General features: G+C 44.2%; 1 long non-coding RNA gene and 1 other non-coding gene across 4 annotated transcripts; one reads left to right on the forward strand and one right to left on the reverse strand.

The window, feature by feature from the left end:
- Positions 1-79: 79 nt before the first annotated feature.
- Positions 80-13,121, forward strand: LOC147357757 (uncharacterized). 3 transcript variants are annotated; one of them, XR_015142082.1, is made up of 4 exons: positions 83-244; positions 7,390-7,544; positions 9,265-9,443; positions 12,546-13,121. It is a non-coding gene; the product is annotated as an uncharacterized LOC147357757 (long non-coding RNA). The 3 variants fall into 3 exon arrangements; XR_015142084.1 differs by having other exon boundaries at positions 96-244; positions 7,390-7,549; XR_015142083.1 differs by lacking the exon at positions 9,265-9,443 and having other exon boundaries at positions 80-244.
- Positions 13,122-14,302: 1,181 nt separating this feature from the next.
- LOC147357758 (U6 spliceosomal RNA) lies at positions 14,303-14,409 on the reverse strand. The gene has a single exon (XR_015142531.1). It is a non-coding gene; the product is annotated as a U6 spliceosomal RNA (small nuclear RNA).
- Between the last annotated feature and the right edge of the window lie 4,571 nt (positions 14,410-18,980).

Here is an 18,980-nt window from a genome sequence, read left to right on the forward strand (position 1 = left end):
GGCCGGCCCAGGGGGCGGGTCCGCCACGTGCGACTAGGCGCGCCCGGTGGCCGCGGCGGCGGCGGGCCTGCGCGGCGGCGGCGGCGGCGAACGCCGGCTCCGGAACGCTCTGGGCGGCGGCCGGCGGGGCAGGCGGCTGCGCGGGCTGTCCGGCAGAGGCGGGGCGGCCCGGGCGCCGAGTCTGGGGTCTCCGCAGGTCCAGCCGCAGGTTCGGGTTCCGCGGCTTCCCGCGACCGTTAACCACGTGAGTGCCCAGTCCGCCAATCTCCACCCAGCCTAGGGTTTGAAAAAAATGGAGGGCGCGACGTAGTCCGCTGGGGAGGGATCGGCTACGCGATTTTGGCGCGAACTCGCTGGCTCCGCCCCTCCTTCTCGGCGCCGGGCCTGGCCAGGGCGGGCGCGGCGCCTCGGGCCTATGAGCGAGCGGGATGCCTGGGAGCTGGGTCTGGCGCCTCCCGGACTGGGCCGGGCAGGAGACCCTAGGCGGCCCTCTGGGAGGGGCGGTGGTTGAGGGCTGATCTCAGCCGAGCCGAGCGCCAACCCGCACACTACAGCCTCGGGGCCCTTCCGACTTCTCGGAGGTGGAGCTGGACTGGCGGCTGGAGAGCGCCTCCGAGTCCCTGCGGGTCGGGGCGAGCAGGAGGCCGATGTGGCCCTGGGTTGCTCCCGAGGGAGACTGACCTTAACGTCCCGCATCCCTTTGGTTCCGGCCCCTGGGGCGCATGGGCGTGGCTAAGGGGAGATTAGGTTCCCGAGTCGTGGTCTAAGCCGGGAATGGTAACTCCGGCCTCTGGACCGAAGTGTGTGCAAATGGGTTAGGCTGACACCAAGTCGGAGGAGATGGACACGACTGAGCGACTGAACTGACTGACAGTCAGAAGGAGGAGACTCGAGTTCTCAGGCGAGGTCCCTGGCTGAAGGGCTGTCTCTGAGCCTCTGTTTCCCTCCAGAGAGGCTGTTATGGGCCGGGGTGTATGCAGAACGCCCCCAGATCGTGGTCTTTGCCATCTCCGTTCCCCCCCACCCCACCCCCCAACTCGTTCACCGTAAATAATGCAGCTCCACACTCGGCCCTAAGCACAAAACCAAGTGCCCACCACGCGGCCACGGTGTTTATATTTGTTTGCCAGCACGTGGGCAAGTGTTGGCAAAACAGATCGGCTTAGCTTGCTGCAAACTTCAAAGCAACTTGAGAAAAAATTTCCCTAGTACTCCTGTCAAATTGTGATTTATCCCTCTGTTATTGTCGAAAACAGAAGTTTCTGACAATTTTTTCAGTTCTAACACCCTAATGAATCTTCTTCCTTCTCGTGTTGTTTTCTCCGTTTTGTTTTTTATTCTTTAGGATACATTCAAAGAAGTAGGAATTACTGTGTCAAAGTATATAAACTGCCCAATTGCTCTCCAGAAAAAAAAAATTATGTTCTCACTGGCAGTGGATTACAGTACACTCTGAGAATTCTGGACATCAGATCAGATCAGATCGGATCAGATCAGTCGCTCAGTCGTGTCCGACTCTTTGCGACCCCGTGAATCGCAGCACGCCAGGCCTCCCTGTCCATCACCAACTCCCGGTGTTTGCTCAGACTCACGTCTATCGAGTCAGTGATGCCATCCAGCCATCTCATCCTCTGTCGTCCTCTTCTCCTCCTGCCCCCAATCCCTCCCAGCATCAGAGTCTTTTCCAATGAGTCAACTCTTCACATGAGGTGGCCAAAGTACTGGAGTTTCAGCTTTAGCATCATTCCTTACAAAGAAATCCCAGGGCTGATCTTCAGAATGGACTGGTTGGATCTCCTTGCAGTCCAAGGGACTCTCTGGGTACTTAATGTTTGTTGATCTAATTTTGTTGTTTTGATTCATATCACTGGACAGTTTTCATGGGCTTGTGGCACTTCATGAATATTAACACTTGACCATATATGCTGTTCTAACACTTTTCAAAAGTTAAAATTTAAGCTGGATTTTTAGTAATGGAAACACATCTTAGTATTTATCACATGGGAAATTCCCTGAGATTACATAACTGAAGATGCAGTGAAGAGTAAACAGTCATTTTCTCCAAATATTTGCTAACTGATATTTCTTTTTTGTGTGTGTTAATCCAAACTTAATTTTAAGCTCAGAAGACAGGAACTCTACTATTTTGTATGTTTCAAGGAGTGCCATTCTCTGAAAAGCCAAGGAGTGGTTTTTAGCACCCTCCCCAATGGCAACCCACTCCAGTATTCTTGCCTGGAGAATTCCACGGACAAAGGAGCCTGGTGGGCTACAGTCCATGGGGTCGCAAAGAGTTGGACATGCCTGAAGTGATTCAGCACTCCAACACCTCTTCCCTCCTAGTGAGAAATATAAATTCTTTGATATGGATAGTTGACATTTTATAAATTTCATGTGAAGTATAAATAAAAATAACTCTGTAAAACTTCTACTCTTTGTTGATCTGTAACATGAGTTGTATGTAAAGCAGTGTGCTTCCTAAACACCCCTGCCCCCTAATTTTTTGCCCCACGCTTCTCCTATATAAAGAATTCTATATCTGCTGTTTCTATGTATGCAAAATCAAGCTGCCTCCCACCCCCTTCACTCTTTCACAACATCCTGCTTCATTTCCTTGACAGGCTTTTATCTATCTCAGAGTGTGTTGATTGTTAACTACTATTCCGTTCTAGAAAATGAGGTCCTTGAGTATAAGGACCTTTCCTTTTGTTTATTGCAGTATTCTGATATGGCTTCAGTTCAGTTCAGTCACTCAGTCGTGTCCAACTCTTTGCGACCCCATGGACTGCAGCATGCCAGGCTTCCCTGTCCATCACCAACTCCCAGAGCTTGCTCAAACTCACGTCCGTCGAGTTGGTGATGCCATCTGATCATCTCATCCTCTGTCATCCCCATCTCCTCCTCTGTCATCCCCATCTCCTCCTGTCTTCAATTTTTCCCAGCATCAGGGTCTTTTCCAATGAGTCAGTTCTTCCCGTCAGGTAGCCAAATTGGAGCTTCAGCTTCAGCATCAGTCCTTCCAATGAATATTCATGACTGATTTCCTTTAGGATGGATGGTTGGATCTCCTTGCAGCCCAAGGGACTCAAAAGTCTCCTCCAATGACATAGTTCAAAAACATCGATTCTTTGGTGCTCAGCTTTCTTTACGGTCCAACTCTCACATCCATACATGACTACTGGAAAAACAATAGCTTTGACTATGTGGACGTTTGTCAGCAAAGTAAATGATACGGCTTAGGTGCTCAGTATCTTCTGAGTGATAATAGGACCCTTACTTACATATTTATTGGTTTATTTTATCTCTCAATATTATTAGTTCAAATGATACAGAAGTCTCCCACTTAACCTTGCAACCCTCTGCCGAAGTCCCCTTCCTGGAGGTGAAAACTCTTCTAATACTCTTTGTTCGTCAACTCTTAACCTTGCCACCTCTCTGCTTCCCTAAACTGGGATATTCTTAAAATCAGCGGGGGCAAAAAGGGTGTGGATTCCCAATGGGAAGGGAAGATTTCTTGGTTCACACCCAGGTCCTCACACAGAATAGGAGAGGTAAATTCCCACCAGATGTATAGAATGACTGGGGGAAAGACGAAAAAAAAATTTTTTTAAGTATCATTAAAAGTGATACTCAGGGCAAGAATCCTTTGACTTTCTCCACTTCCATGTAAAATAGATATTCCCTGCTCCAGACTTTTCACCACACCCTGCGTGGACTATGTAACACCCTTTGTTTACTTGTTTGGCTTCTCTCCCAACCAGGGCTGAGATCAAGTTTTATTTATCTTTAGAGCTGCAGAAAACAGCAGTGTGCCTTGGCTCCAAAGAAGGTGCTTAATAAATGTTTCCGGAATAATTAAAATGTAGTGTTCTTTAATCAACAAAAGTGCCCAAATGAGTAAGAAATCCAGGCCCTGCCTCCTGCGGCTGAGAACATGGCACAACGTTATGGGTTTAACTGCAGCAATATCCTAACTGAAATTCTAAACCATTGTTCCGATTTTTTAAATTTCACGCTCTTCAGAGTACAGCACTCACTGTACTGAGAGAAGGGGTTACGCCCACCTGCCCCGGGGCATATCTAATTCAAATTTCCTGCTCTTTCCCTACCCTGTGTTGTTTTTAACTAATGTTACTAGGCAGCTTTTGTGGTAATGTTGTAATAACTGAGTAAAAATCATGCTCTGGGAGAACAAACTTAACCTGTTTCTCTCCTTTAACAATGATGATTTACCAAGTAAAGACTTTCATTCTGCTGTTGGCCCATTCACTTGTCCTAGCAGCAAAATAAGTCTTCTGCCCTGAAAATTTATAATTGAGAGTCCTAAATCACCTTCTCAAATACTTTTTATACAGCACATAAATATATGTGCGTATTCTCGTAAACATAAGCCATGAACTTTTGAATGAAAGGTCCTTGAGAACTAGGAACTAATTTTTCACAGTGATGTAAGGCTTCTAGGAATGTTTCTCAAGACTAGCCTGCTTTTACCCACAGCTGAATCCTTTCTAGCTTATGCTTTTTATTCTGGAGAAATAACTTTTTGTAAAGATAAGCCTACTCTAATAGATATCTAATTTTTTTTTAAGTCATGTTGGTCAAATCTGTTTTTCACTTAAAAGCCAAATAATATGCTTGAAAAATTCAACTGTTTTTCTTCATCTTCCTGGTGTCTTTACCGATCCCCTTCCACTGGTTCTCTCAGCAAAGCTCACCTCACTTCAGCCCAGCTCTTAACTGTTACCAACTGCCATTTGGCTCCAGAATCCAGTTCTCAGGCTGGAATGTGGTAACCCTACCACTGCTTGCATTTTACTTCTCAGGTGTAGTTTAGATTTCTGTACTTTGTCGCTTGCCTTAATACCCTCTGATGGATGACATTGTTTGACCACTTCACCGCGTGTTCATCAGCTCACTCTGATACAGAATAATCAAATCCAGTTCCCCCTTAGTTGTTCAATAGATTAAATGGGAGACTAGCATTGTGCCTTACATATAGTGTTCAATAAATCTTGTGTGTACTTTTAAGTATAGCAATTTTTTTTTAGAGATTTTTTTTTTTATGTGGACCATTTTTTATTCTCTTTATTGGCTTTGTTACAATATTGCTTCTGTTTTTATGTTTGACGTTTTGGCCATGAGGTATGTGGGATCTTAGCTCCCCAGCTGGGGACTGAATCTGTGACCCCTGCCTTGGAAGGCAAGGTCTTAACTACTGGGCTGCCAGGAAAGTCCTTACTTACAGCAGTGTTATTTGAGAATAATCATACTTGTTAATGGCTTTAATCAGTAAATGCAGCCTGTGATTCCTGGTGTCCTCAAAACAAGTTTGCCTAACGTGAAACTTAGGACTTCCCTGGTGGCTCAGAGGGTAACGAATCCACGTGCAATGTGGGCGACCTGGGTTCGATCCCTGGGTTGGGAAGGTCCCCTGGTGCAACCCAATCCCCATGGACAGAGAAACCTGCCAGGCTACAGTCCATGGGGTCAGAAAGAGTCAGACATGACTGAGCGACTAAACACGCAATGTGAATAAACAGTTAAGTCTGTGTATAGCCAGTGAGGATGATCAAATCAGAACAGAGATAGTATTGATAAGAACTTGAAAAGTATAGCTAGGAAAGAGTGACCAGTTGAAAGCTTGTATTTTAATGGAATGAACGTACTTTATTTTCATGCCTAATTAATCTTTAAGGATTACCAACATACTCTTTCCATTTATCCTTCTAACATTTATGTAAGATCAACAGCAGATTCCATTACATACAATTGTATCAATTATATAGATTATGTACAAAAAGTTTGAGGATCTAAAATTCTCAATCAGTTTATCTTTGGGGATTTCAACACTGAAAGACTGTGCTAGGGTACTTAAAAGTTGTATCTGGGGAATTCCCTGGTGGTCCAGTGGTTAAGACTCCCAGCTTCCACTACAGGAGGCACAATCCTTGACCAGGGAACTAAAATCCCACATGCCTTGCAGCACGGCCAAAACAAAAAGGGAAAAAAACCACTGTGTGTGTACATACACAAAACCTCTGCTATAACCAGTTGTGTTAGTGAGAGAAGCCTTCAGGCCTACTCGAAGTCATCCAAGCCTTTACATGGCCCCTCTGGCCTTCAAAGGCTTGATAGTCCACTGCACTCAGTAAGGCCTGTGGCAATAATGCTAACTTTAAGACTTTTCCCGAGACAGTACTGGCCACTGGACATAGCATTCCTAGATAAGAGAGGAGTTCTCAACCAACATTTAAAATTATAGCTCTGTGAGGCAGCCAAAACATCATGCTTCCTATTTGCTATTTCAAAATTCCTTTTTAGAGGAATGGAACTAAGTAGTCCCATTTTCTCCAGTATTGTTAATACTTGCAAAGAGCTGCTTTTCTCTAAATTCTTAATGAGTTTCAGTAACTGAAAAGGTCACGTCACAGGAATCTATTTATAAACAGGAGGAGTCATGAGCGAGTGACCAACAGAACAGCAGTGCTAAATACACAGTCGGGTAATTGATTGATTGCCTCTCCTCCTGGGTTAGTGACACACACAGGAAATGATCTGGAGGACTACAGGACTGCCAGTCTCTGCGGCCACACTGTGATTGGCTGAACCAGCTTTGTTCAGATTACTGCAGCACAAAAGATGTGATGACACCTCTCCAGTGAAACAAGGGGCCCTGTCTCAGTAGGAGAGGGAAAGGAGATGAGGCAGACACCCCTTGCTGGTCTTTTGTGTGGCAACAGGGGTGTGTTTGGGTATTGCTATGTTTTAATGATTCAGTGGTGAGTCAGTTTTAAAGTTCTGTAAAAATCCAGCTCAGACTGGATTGAGAGATGAGCTCATCCAGGAGCTAACTGGGTGGAGAGTACCCAGTACTACTAGGTACGATCAGCTGATTGGTGGGCATAAATATGTACATGGAAAAAAAATACCCATGAGGGTGAATTAGTTCCTGAATGCAGAAATCAACTCTACCTGGCATCTTCTATTGGGTGTGTGACTTGTTCAAGCATGATCCATATCCTGCCTACTGCCCTTACCTTTATACGAGTCAGGGTATGAGAAATATCCTAAGGGCCACAAAAAAGCTGGGGTGCTTTGGAGGGAGCTGGGAAGGCTATAGTGCTGGCTGTATATGGCAGGCACTAAGCCAGATGCTTTCCATATTTATCTAATCTTTATAGGAATGCTCCGAGGTATTTTAATTCATGTTTTTACAAATGAAGAAAATGAAAAAAATGAAAGAAAATGAAACCCAACTAGGTTAAATGCCTATATCACATAGTCATACAGCTGGTATAACTGAGACTGTGTCACTACTGACTTCAAGACTCGCTCTTTCGCGTGTGAGGGCGATCTGGCTGTGACATCTATCACCCCATTAATCACCAGGGTTGACTCAGCTGATCTGGCTGGCTAGACCAGTGTCCCCTTCCTGCATCACCCCTTCACGTGTGTCCCTCCTCAAGCTGCAAGATCAAGCTCGTCGGAAAGGGTATTGGAATAGCTGCACTCCTTCGCTAGAACCTTCAAACAAGCTGGATTGGGTAAGGTGAGGGTGAGAACTAACTGGGAGACTTGCTGAAGACAGGGTCACAGGATCCCACCATGGGCAGTGTGCTGCTAGGGTTTGGGTAGCAGGACGCAGTGGGGGTCATGGGTGTCAAAGACAGTCATACTTGGCACCTCTGCCTTTTTGTTATACCATAAAACCCACATGTATTTTAAATTCTAAATTCAAGAGGAAAAATTGCGAAGATTAATACTATGGTGTGTTGCTAAGGGTTTGGAGAAACGCATTCCTGTCCACTATGGGGGTGGGTATAAATTGGTACCATTTTAAAAGATCATTTTGACTGTTTCTTCTGCAATTTAAATATTGATCATCTTTGACTCAGCAATGCTACTAAACCTTTCTGCTGCTACTGCTGCTGCTGCTGCTGCTGCTAGGTCGCTTCAGTCATGTCTGACTCTGTGCGACCCCATAGACGGCAGCCCACCAGGCTCCTCTGTCCATGGGTACAGGTCTGCAAAAATATGTAAAAGAATGTTTGTTGTTTAGTCGCTAAGTTGTGTCCAACTCTTTTGCAACCCCATGGACTGTAGCTCGCCAGGCTCCGAACCCAGGTCTCCAGCATTGCAGGTAGATTCTTTACCCTCTGAGTCACCAGGGAAGCCCCAGAGGGTTGGGGGGAGGTGATATTTTAATAGGGTGATCTAGGAAGGCCTTTCGAGGAAGTGACATTTGAGCAGGAGTCTGAATTAAGTGAGGGAATAAGCCAAATGGACATCTGGAGAATTGTGTTCTAGGTATGGCATATAATACCAAAAATTGGAAGCCACCTGAATGTCCATTAAATATTAAGTAACCACAGTTTGCCAAATGATGAGATAGAGCTATATACACAAATGAAAAGATATCTAAGATATAATTTTTAAAAAGGTTGCAAAACTATATAATGATTCTATTAAAAAAAATTAGCCTACAGTAAATATATTAACCATACGGAGAAATATACAAATTTATCAAAAAATCTCACTTCCAAAATGCCTGGGTACCAACTAAAGAGAGAGACAAGAGAGAAGCTGTAACATTGCTCTAAAACAGGATGGGGCAAGTGGAATATGGCAGAGGTCCTGGAGAACCATACCCTGCTTTTTCTGACATCCTGTAGCTCTCCACTCTTTCTGGTCACTGATGCCCCAGCCCTCCTTCCATTTTCTCATGTCCCTTTCTCCCTTCTCTGGCTTTGCTCTTGGAATAGGAGCGTGTGCTCTGGTTCTCTCAGCCTGGTTATTTCATTTGGACTGGTCTTCCGGCCGGTCTCAGACAAGCAGCTCTGTGTTCTGCCTGTCGTCCATGGTGAGTGCTGATAAGGAAGGGGCTTCCAGGATCGCTCTTGATTTATTACAGGCTCACTTCTAAGTGCAGAATAAAAGACTTTGTCCCTAGTAACCAGCTTCAGAATTTAACTGATCCAGAAACTCAGTTTGGGGCATAGGATAGCTCACACATGCTCCTGCCACTTCTGACTGTATCACCCGTTTTGCGGACAAAGCAGGTTTGCCGTCAAAGATTTCTGAAGCAGCCAAGTCTTGTGTTTGATGCCTGTCCCCACTCCCACCCACCACGACTAAGCTGTGCTAACTTTCCAGGGCTCTGTATGTCTGTCTGTATGTTTATCAACCAGTAGTTAGAAACAACAAGAGCAGAGAAATATGGCAAGGATGAAATAAATACTCAAACTATGTTCTATGCTTTTCCAGTCCTGTGGCCATTGCTGAGTTTTCCAAATTTGCTGGCATATTGAGTGCAACACTTTCACAGCATCATCTTTCAGGATTTGAAATAGCTCAACTGGAATTCCATCATCTCCACTAGCTTTGTTCGTAGTGATGCTTCCTAAGGCCCACTTGACTTCACATTCCAGGATGTCTGGCTCTAGGTGAGTGTGAGTGATCACACCATTGTGATTATCTGGATCGTGAAGATTTTTTTTGTACAGTTCTGTGTATTCTTGCCACCTCTTCTTACTATCTTCTGCTTCTGTTAGGTCCATGCCATTTCTGTCCTTTATTGAGCCCATCTTTGCATGAAATATTCCCTTGGTATTTCTAATTTTCTTGAAGAGCTCTGTAGTCTTTCCCATTCTGTTGTTTTCCTCTATTTCTTTGCATTGATCGCTGAGGAAGGCTTTCTCTTTCTCTGAAAGAGATGGGAATACCAGACCACCTGACCTGCCTCTTGAGAAACCTATATGCAGGTCAAGAAGCAACAGTTGGAACTGGACATGGAATAACAGACTAGTTCCAAATAGGAAAAGGAGTATGTCAAGGCTGTATATTGTCACCCTACTTATTTAACTTATATGCAGAGTACATCATGAGAAACGCTGGGCTGGAGGAAGCACAAGCTGGAATCAAGATTGCCGGGAGAAATATCAATAACCTCAGATATGCAGATGATACCACCCTTATGGCAGAAAGTGAAGAAGAACTAAAGAGCCTCTTGATGAAAGTGAAAGAGGAGAGTGAAAAAGTTGGCTTAAAGCTCAACATTCAGAATACATTTGAATCAGTTCTAATGAGGTGGATGAAACTGGAGCCTATTATACAGAGTGAAGTAAGCCAGAAAGAAGAACACCAATACAGTATACTAACGCATATATATGGAATTTAGAAAGATGGTAACAATAACCCTGTATACGAGACAGCAAAAGAGACACTGATGTATAGAACAGTCTTTTGGACTCTGTGGGAAAGGGAGAGGGTGGGATGATTTGGGAGAATGGTATTGAAACATGTATAATATCATATATGAAACAAGTCGCCAGTCCAGGTTCGATGCGGATACTGGATGCTTGGGGCTGGTGCACTGGGATGACCCAGAGGGATGGTATGGGGAGGGAGGAGGGAGGAGGGTTCAGGATGGTGGATTCATGTTGATATATGGCAAAACCAATACAATATTGTAAAGTTAAAAAATAAAATAAAAATTTTTTAAAAAAGCTCAACATTCAGAAAACTAAGATCATGGCATCTCGTCCCATCACTTCATGCCAAATAGATGGGGAAACAGTGGAAACAGTAGCTGAGTTTATTTTTTTGGGCTCCAAAAATCACTGCAGATGGTAACTGCAGCCATGAAATTAAAAGACACTTACTCCTTGAAAGGAAAGTTATGACCAACCTAGACAGCATATTAAAAAGCAGATACATTACTTTGTCCACAAAGGTCCGTCTAGTCAAGGCTATGGTTTTTCCTGTGGTCATGTATGGATGTGAGAGTTGGACTGTGAAGAAGGCTGAGTGCCGAAGAATTGATGCTTTTGAACTGTGGTGTTGGAGAAGACTCTTGAGAGTCCCTTGGACTGCAAGGAGATCCAACCAGTCCATCCTAAAGCAGATCAGTCCTGGGTGTTCATTGGAAGGACTGATGTTGAAGCTGAAACTTGAATACTTTGGCTACCTGATGCGAAGAACTGACTCATTTGAAAAGACCCTGATGCTGGGAAAGATTGAGGGCAGAAGGAGAAGGGACAACAGAGGATGAGATGGGTGGATGGCCTCAGTGGCTCAATGGACATGGGTTTGGGTGGACTCTGGGAGTTGGTGATGGACAGGGAGGCCTGGCGTGCTGCAGTCTATGGGATCACAAAGAATCAGACATGACTGAGTGACTGAACTGAACTGAATAATATTGGGTGATAAGGTGTGTATATATGTACATGTGGACTTGATTTATATCTACCATATTAGAGAAGTTTCTTTCATCAGAATATTTGAGGAGTGAATATTCCATTATACCCCCTTTTTAGCATTTCTCTTAATTAGTCTTTTTTTCTGTTTTTAATTATGTATGTGGTGAATTAAATTAATGGATTTCCTTCTATTATGCCACTCTATCCTTCCTGAAATAAACTATAGTCAAGCTGCTTTCAAAGTATACTGCAAAATTATGTTCATTTAGGCATTTTGCATCTATTTTTATAAATGGAACTGAGCCATAGTTTTTCTGTCGTACAATCTCTATAAGATTTTGGCTTCACAAAATAGTGGAATGTTTGCTTCTTTCTTTGCTTTCCAACAGCTTTAATAGTATAAGAATGGTTGATTCTGTGAAAATTTGAAAGAAGTTGCTCATTAATGTGTCTGGGTTCAGCACTTTTTCTTTGAGGTGTAGCTTTTGACAGCTTCTGTCCATGGTTATTTGTGTATTTAGATTTTCTACCGTCTCTGAGTCCCTGTTGGTAATTTATATTTCCTTGAGTATTATCCATTTCTTTCAGATTTTAAATTGTAATAGGGCCAAGTTTTCACTTGTATTTCTCATTATTTCCTCTTACCCATGCTTATAAGCCCTTTCTCATTCCTAATTTGTATATTTATGTTTTGTTATGTTTTTTTTTGGCTGCGCCACAAGGCTTGTAGAATCTTAGCTCTCCAACCAGGAATTGAACCTGGGCCCTTGACAGTGAAAGCACAGAGTCCTAACCACTGGACCACCAGGGAATTCCCTATTTAGTCTTTTTTCATCATGTTAGCTAGTGGTTTATCAGTTTTATTGTTTGCTTTCCTCCAACCTCGGAGAAGGCAATGGTACCCCACTCCAGTACTCTTGCCTGGAGAATCCCATGGATGGAGGAGCCTGGTGGGCTGCAGTCCATGGGGTCGCTAAGAGACACGACTGAGCGACTTCACTTTCAGTTTTCACTTTCCTGCATTGGAGAAGGAAATGGCGGCCCACTCCAGTGTTCTTGCCTGGAGAATCCCAAGGGCGGGGGAGCCTGGTGGGCTGACGTCTATGGAGTCGTACAGAGTCGGACACGACTAAAGTGACTTAGCAGCAGCAGCAGCAACCTCAAAGAACTAGATTTTAGATTTATCAATCAATTGCTTTTCTGCTATTGAAGTAATTCATTTTGCTTTTATCTTTATTAATTTCTTCCTTTTGCTTTCTTTAAATTTTGCTTTGCTGTGACTTTTTTCCTCTTCTAATTTCCTATGTCATCTGCTTTGTTAATGAAATTTTATTTTTTCTTATTTAGTAATAAAAGCGTGTAAGGTCATGAATCCACCTTGCAATGCAGGGAACAAGGGTTCAATCCTTGGTCCAAGAAGATCCCACATGACACGGAGCAAATAAGCTCGTGCACCACAACTACTGAGGCTGGGCTCTAGAGCCTGCGCTCCGCAACGAGAGAAGCCACTGCAGGGAGAAGCCCGTGCACCACCACAGAGAGTAGCCCCTGCTTGCCGCACCGAGAGAAAACTCTTACGCAGCGATGAAGACACAGTGCAGCCAAAAATAGCTAAAATAAAATAAACACATAAAATTATAAAAAAATAAAGAAAACATCACCAATACCCAGAGGCAGTTATATAATTTACAGGGCCCAAAGAGAAATGAAGATGCAATGTTCCAGTTTTATTAAGAACTTTAAGATGGTGACCGCAGAGCTTGAAGTCAACTGTGGGGTCTTTCAAAGCACAGGGCCCTATACACATGCCCCTGAAGCTGGCTCTTCGACTCCCCTCTTGGCTCTCTTTTCATCCTCAGCCCCACTCCCTAGCAGAGGTAGTCAGTGTCCTGACTTCAAATAAAGAGAATAGTTTGGTCTATACTCTTGCATCCAGCTTCTTTTGCTCAACTTTAGATTTATGAGGATCATTCATACTTTCACATCCAGTTGAAGACCATACATTCACACAGCTATATGCTTAAAACTAGTTTATAATTTAGTCTTGGTTTGTCACTGATTGAAGGGTCATTTAGGAAAGCTTGAAAAATTTTCCTAGGGATTGAGTGCTAAGTTCTAACTTCCTAGTTTCAGAGGTGGAGCTAGAAACAGGCTCTTCTTCCTCTGAATGAGTAAATCTTAGTCACTGCATATACAGTATGAGTAAGCTCCTCCTTGTCTTCTGATACCCAGTAAGGAAGAAAAAGGAAGAAAGATAGCCAAAGAAGGTAGTTAAAGGCAATAGGTTTTGTTTTTTTTAAAAACACTTTTTAAAATATCTCCAGAGTAGTAGCATCTGCAAACCCTGGCAACAAGGTTAGAGCCTCCATGTTTATTTTATTTGTCTATGCAGAGTGTGGGATATTTTTAGTGGTGGTATGCACTTGAACTCTTAGTTGCAGCATTTGAACTCTTAGTTATGGCATGTGGGATCTAGTTCCCTAATCAGGGATCGAACCCAGGCCCCCTGCAAAGTCTTAGCCACTGGACCATCAGGGAAGCCCCCAGTCAGAGCCTACTTGTTAGACTCAAATCCAAGGGTAGGGCAGGAAAGGGCATTCATCCCAATGGTTGCTAAGGACGTTGGGTGGGAGCTTCAGCACCCTATTGCATCCAGTCATGGTTGACTCTGGGGCCCTGAACTGGGGTCTGCCTTTGAGTGAGCAAGTGGCTTTTTCTGTGAAGATGGAGGAAAGTGGCCCTGTAGACCTTACCCCGAGACTGCAGAGTGATAGTGGTGGTGGTGGTTTAGTTTCTGTCGTGTCTGACGCTTTGCAACCCCATGAACTGTAGCCTGCCAGGCTTCTCTGTCCATGGGATTCTCCAGGCAAGAATACTGGAGTGGGCAGCCATTTCCTTCTTTAGGGGATCTTCACAACCTAGAGATCGGATCTGCGTCTCTTGCGTTACAAGTGGCCTCCTGTATTGCATGCAGATTCTCTCTCTCTTTTTTTTTTTTAAATTTGCTTATTTAATTGGAGGCTAATTACTTTATAATATTGTAGTGGTTTTTGCCATACATTGACATGAATCAGCCATGGGTGTACATGTGTTCCACATCCTGAAAAAAGATGGAATTCTTCACAAATTTTCTTGTCATCCTTGCACAGGGGCCATGCTAATTTTCTCTGTATCATTCCAATTTTAGTATATGTGCTGCCGAAGCAAGCAGTGCAAGCAGATTCTTTACTGCTGAGCCACCAGGGAAGCCCATGCAGGGATGCAGGATGCCACTAATAAATACTGTCAACAACCTGCCCGTACATTAATTAGGACTGGGCTGAGGAGTGTTGAAAATTGGTAGAGTAAGTGACTAGTACTTGGGACCCAGTAGGCCTGGCAGAGATTTGCCCTGTAAGTGCAGGCTTGAAAACAATATTTAGTCCTCAGCACCTTCTAGTCACAAGAATTGCAACTGGCATCAGGACTAAATCTCAGATGTGCTCAGAAGTATTTCCTTGGTCAACACTGGTTACAAAGCCAGAAGTGGTTGTGAGACTCAGCCAAGAGACAAAGCTAGTCTCCTAAGTCTGGTGTGGGCATTTCCTTCTAATTCAGTGGTCCCCAACATTTTTGGCACCAGGGACCAGTTTCACAGAAGACAATTTTTCCACAGACCTGGGTGGGGTACGGGTGGTTTCTAGATGATTCAGGAGAATTACATTTATTGTGCACTTTATTTCTAATCTAATGCCACCACTGATCTGAAAGGACATAGCGGTCCATAGCCCAGAAGTTGGGGACCCCTGTCCTAATGTCAAACGCCATGACCTGAGGGGGCAGTCAGGGTTCTTCTCTTCCTATCACTAACCCTGTTTTCTCCTAGCATGAAATGACTTCCTTTGAGATTAAAGACTGACCTCATCCAGCCACAGCCGGTTGATTCCTTCCAGAAGGAAGTGGTGAAGCCGTGTGTAGCTGTCAACTGCTCCCTGAACCTACTTAGTGCCTCCTGCTGGTGGCTGACCCCAAGGCTCACCAGAGCTTTTCATCTCTTAGCTAATTGCTTTCTTTTTGACTTTAATACACCCACAAGGTTTCACCAACTTCACCTTTGCACACCAAAAATGGTCCACTTTTCTGTTGTTCCTGATTTTCTGATTCAAAGAATATTCCGTAATTTCAGAATGTTCAGTTCAGTTCAATTCAGTCGCTCAGTTGTGTCCGACTCTTTGCAACTCCATGAATTACAGCACATCAGGCCTCCCTGTCCATCACCAACTCCCGGAGTTTACTCAAATTCATGTCCATCGAGTTGGTGATGCCATCCAGCCATCTCATCCTCTGTCGTCCCCTTCTCCTCCTGCCCCCAATCCCTCCCAGCATCAGAGTCTTTTCCAATGAGTCAACTCTTCGCATGAGGTGGCCAAAGTATTGGAGTTTCAGCTTTAGCATCAGCCCTTCTAATGACCCAGGACTGATCTCCTTTAGAATGGACTGGTTGGATGTCCTTGCAGTCCAAGGGCCTCTCAAGAGTTTCTTCTCCAACACCACAGTTCAAAAGCATCAATTCTTCGGTGCTCAGCTTTCTTCACAGTCCAACTCTCACATCCATACATGACCGCTGGAAAAACCATAGCCTAGACTAGATGGACCTTTGTTGGCAAAGTAATGTCTCTGCTTTTTAATATGCTATCTAAGTTTGTCATCATTTTCCTTCCAAGGAGTAAGTGTCTTTTAATTTCATGACTGCAGTCACCATCTGCAGTGATTTTGGAGCCCCAAAACATAAAGTGTGACCTGTTTCCACTGTTTCCCCATCTATTTCCCATGAAGTGATGGAACCAGATGCCATGATCTTCATTTTCTGAATGTTGAGCTTTAAGCCAACTCTTTCACTCTCCTCTTTCACTTTCATCAAGAGGCTTTTTAGTTCCTCTTCACTTTTCTGCCATAAGGGTAGTGTCATCTGCATATCTGAGGTTATTGATATTTCTCCTGGCAATCTTGATTCCAGCTTGTGCTTCTTCCAGTCCGGCGTTTCTCATGATGTATTCTGCATATAAGTTAAATAAGCAGGGTGACAATATACAGCCTTGACGTACTCCTTTTCCTATTTGGAACCAGTCTGGTGTTCTATGTCCAGTTCTAACTGTTGCTTCCTGATCTGCGTACAGGTTTCTCAAGAGGCACGTCAGGTGGTCTGGTATTTCCATCTCTTTCAGAATTTTCCACAGTTTATTGTGATCCACACAGTCAAAGGCTTTGGCATAGTCAATAAAGCAGAAATAGATGTTTTTCTGGAACTCCCTTGCTTTTTCCATGATCCAGTGGATGTTGGCAATTTGATCTCTGGTTCCTCTGCCTTTTCTAAAACCAGCTTGAACATCTGGAAGTTCGTGGTTCACGTATTGCTGAAGCCTGGCTTGGAATTTTGAGCATTACTTTACTAGTTAGAGAAGCTCTAAGGCAGTGGGGAAACCGCTTAGCTGATGAGTTCTGTCTGGGTAAAAGGTCTGGTGAGTATAACAGCTGCTCCCATCTGGACCTACTGCCCTCCCAGCGTCCTCATTGGCACAAAAGTGCCATCACTTGCTTGGAGCAAAAGTTCCCTATTTAAAAAGATAAGACAACTCCCTTGTGGCAGCAGAGATTACCTTTTTTCTTAGAAATTGCAGAATTTATCTAGAGGGCTCTGGGACTGAGTCTGAAACTCAGATTAGAACTGTGTTTCCACATCCTTCCTTACGCAGATGGCCTTCCGGACAGATTAGTGAAGATGCTCTGTCTTGTTTTTGGATGCCTCCTGTGTGTCCAGGGAAACTGCAGAAAGGAAGCAATCTAGGAGAAATTTAGGATTGACATTAGAGCAAGAATGCTATTCTCTGTCATTCAAAAGCAGAAAAGTGAGAAGAAAAAACTTTTGCCAGCTAATTTTCATCTTAACTATTCATGCAATTATCCTGATTTTTGAGCATGCTTCATGCTCACAAGACTTGCCTTCTGTCTTTCAATTTTAGCCGAGTTCTATAAGCAATATGAAATTTCTGCATGAAGGATTGAGGACTCTTTGTGTCTCTCAAGGCAGGTGAGTTTAGAAGCTAGAGGTGACCTGCTTTGCAGGATGTCTAGAATTCTGTGGAAGTAGAAATTCCCAGTAACCCTATGGGAGCCCATAACCTAAAAAGTAGAAGCATATGATATATTCCCCAAACACGAGTCACACCTCCTGTGTGACAGCAAAAAGAGAACTGAAGAGCTTTCCTAGGCAGGGCAGGCTACATAATCTGCAGGGCTTAGTGTAAAAAGAAAAAGAAAATAATGGGGACTCTTCGTCAAAAAGCAGGAGGAAAAGGGCTATCGAAGGTATACATAAAGCCAGACACAGAAGGACGAATAGCATGTGATTGCATTTCTGTGAAGTACCAAGTTCAGCTAGAGTCATAGAAAGAGAAAGAATGGTGGTTGCCAGGGGCTGGAGGGAGTGGGGAGGGGGAGTTTTTAATGGGTACAATTTCAGTTTTGGAAGATAAAAAGGTTTTGCAGATGGTAGTCATGTTTACACAACAGAGTGAATGTACTTAATGAACTGCACACTCAAAAATGTTTAAAATGGTAAATTTTCTATTATGTGTATTTCAGCCTCCACCTCTTATACACAGATGCATAATACATAAACTTTTTCCTTCTTTCACAGACTCTCTTATGACTTGTTATGGTGTTTTTTATTTGCTACTTAATGTCATCCTAAGTAAAGAAAAATTAAAGACTTAAATTTTTAGTATCAATTTTACTCTTCCTTTTCATTTTATGCAATACCAATTTTAAATGAAGTATTTAGCTTGTATTTGGAATCACTGAAATTATACAACTTGAATTTTGTGTAATTCCAGGAGGTTACCTTGAGGTGGCTAGAAGAGAAAAACAAGAGCTAAGGTCTGGAAAAGTGGAAGGAGGAAGTGAGGATCCTCCTGGCACAGAACCTAGAGAAAGAGCCCTCCAGGGCACAGGACCTCATGGGTGCCTGAGGGGGTGGTCTCTTTGGCCTAAAAGCTGCCAGCTTCCCCTTCCCACAGGCCTGCCACCCCAGCCCACAGCACATAGGCTACTGCCAAGCATCATTAGAACTCAGAGCTGGGATGAGCTCAGTAGGTGGGGATGGCCACCACCATGCCCCCAACACCCACCATCCTGCACTGGCACCAGACCCCTGCCAGGCAGGGGAGGGATAGTGAGAACCCATCCATGGCGGCCGAAGGGAATGTGACTGTGTAAGGTCAGGCTCCAGGGACCCCCGCTCCCTCCACCGCCGTGCCTGCCTGCTCCATGGTTGGTTCCATGAGACTTCCCTTGACACAAAATCAGAGATAAAATGATTATGAATTTTAAGACTGCAACCACAGTGCATTCAGCCCCAAGCGCGGGGCCCTCAACGGTACTAGTCACACACCCTGTTCCTCAGGCCAAAGAAAAGAGTGTGTTTGGCTGGAGTATTCTTCGAAAGACCCCCTCATCCCTGAAGGAAGTTTACACTTAAACCTAGTTAAGTGTAGAAGTGCTTACAGTGGAGGGGCTGAGGCAGCCTTGCCTCCTGTCCCTCCTATTCCCTTTCCTTTCTTTCTGACAACAGACTCCAGCTCCGCCCCTTTCCTTTCACCCTCCCACTCCCCACCCACTGTTGCTCGACCGGTCTACAACTTGTCTGAGCCAGGAAACACTGGGATGTAAATTCCTCAGGATGAGACATGGAATCCAGACCATGTCAGCCCTGAGTGCATGGTTTCCCAAGTTCCCTAGTCCCAG

The sequence above is a fragment of the Bos grunniens genome, chromosome 15, assembly GCF_055505025.1.
Source record: "Bos grunniens cultivar Pamir isolate PY7600 chromosome 15, Bosgru_T2T1.0, whole genome shotgun sequence".
Lineage (NCBI taxonomy): Eukaryota > Metazoa > Chordata > Mammalia > Artiodactyla > Bovidae > Bos > Bos grunniens.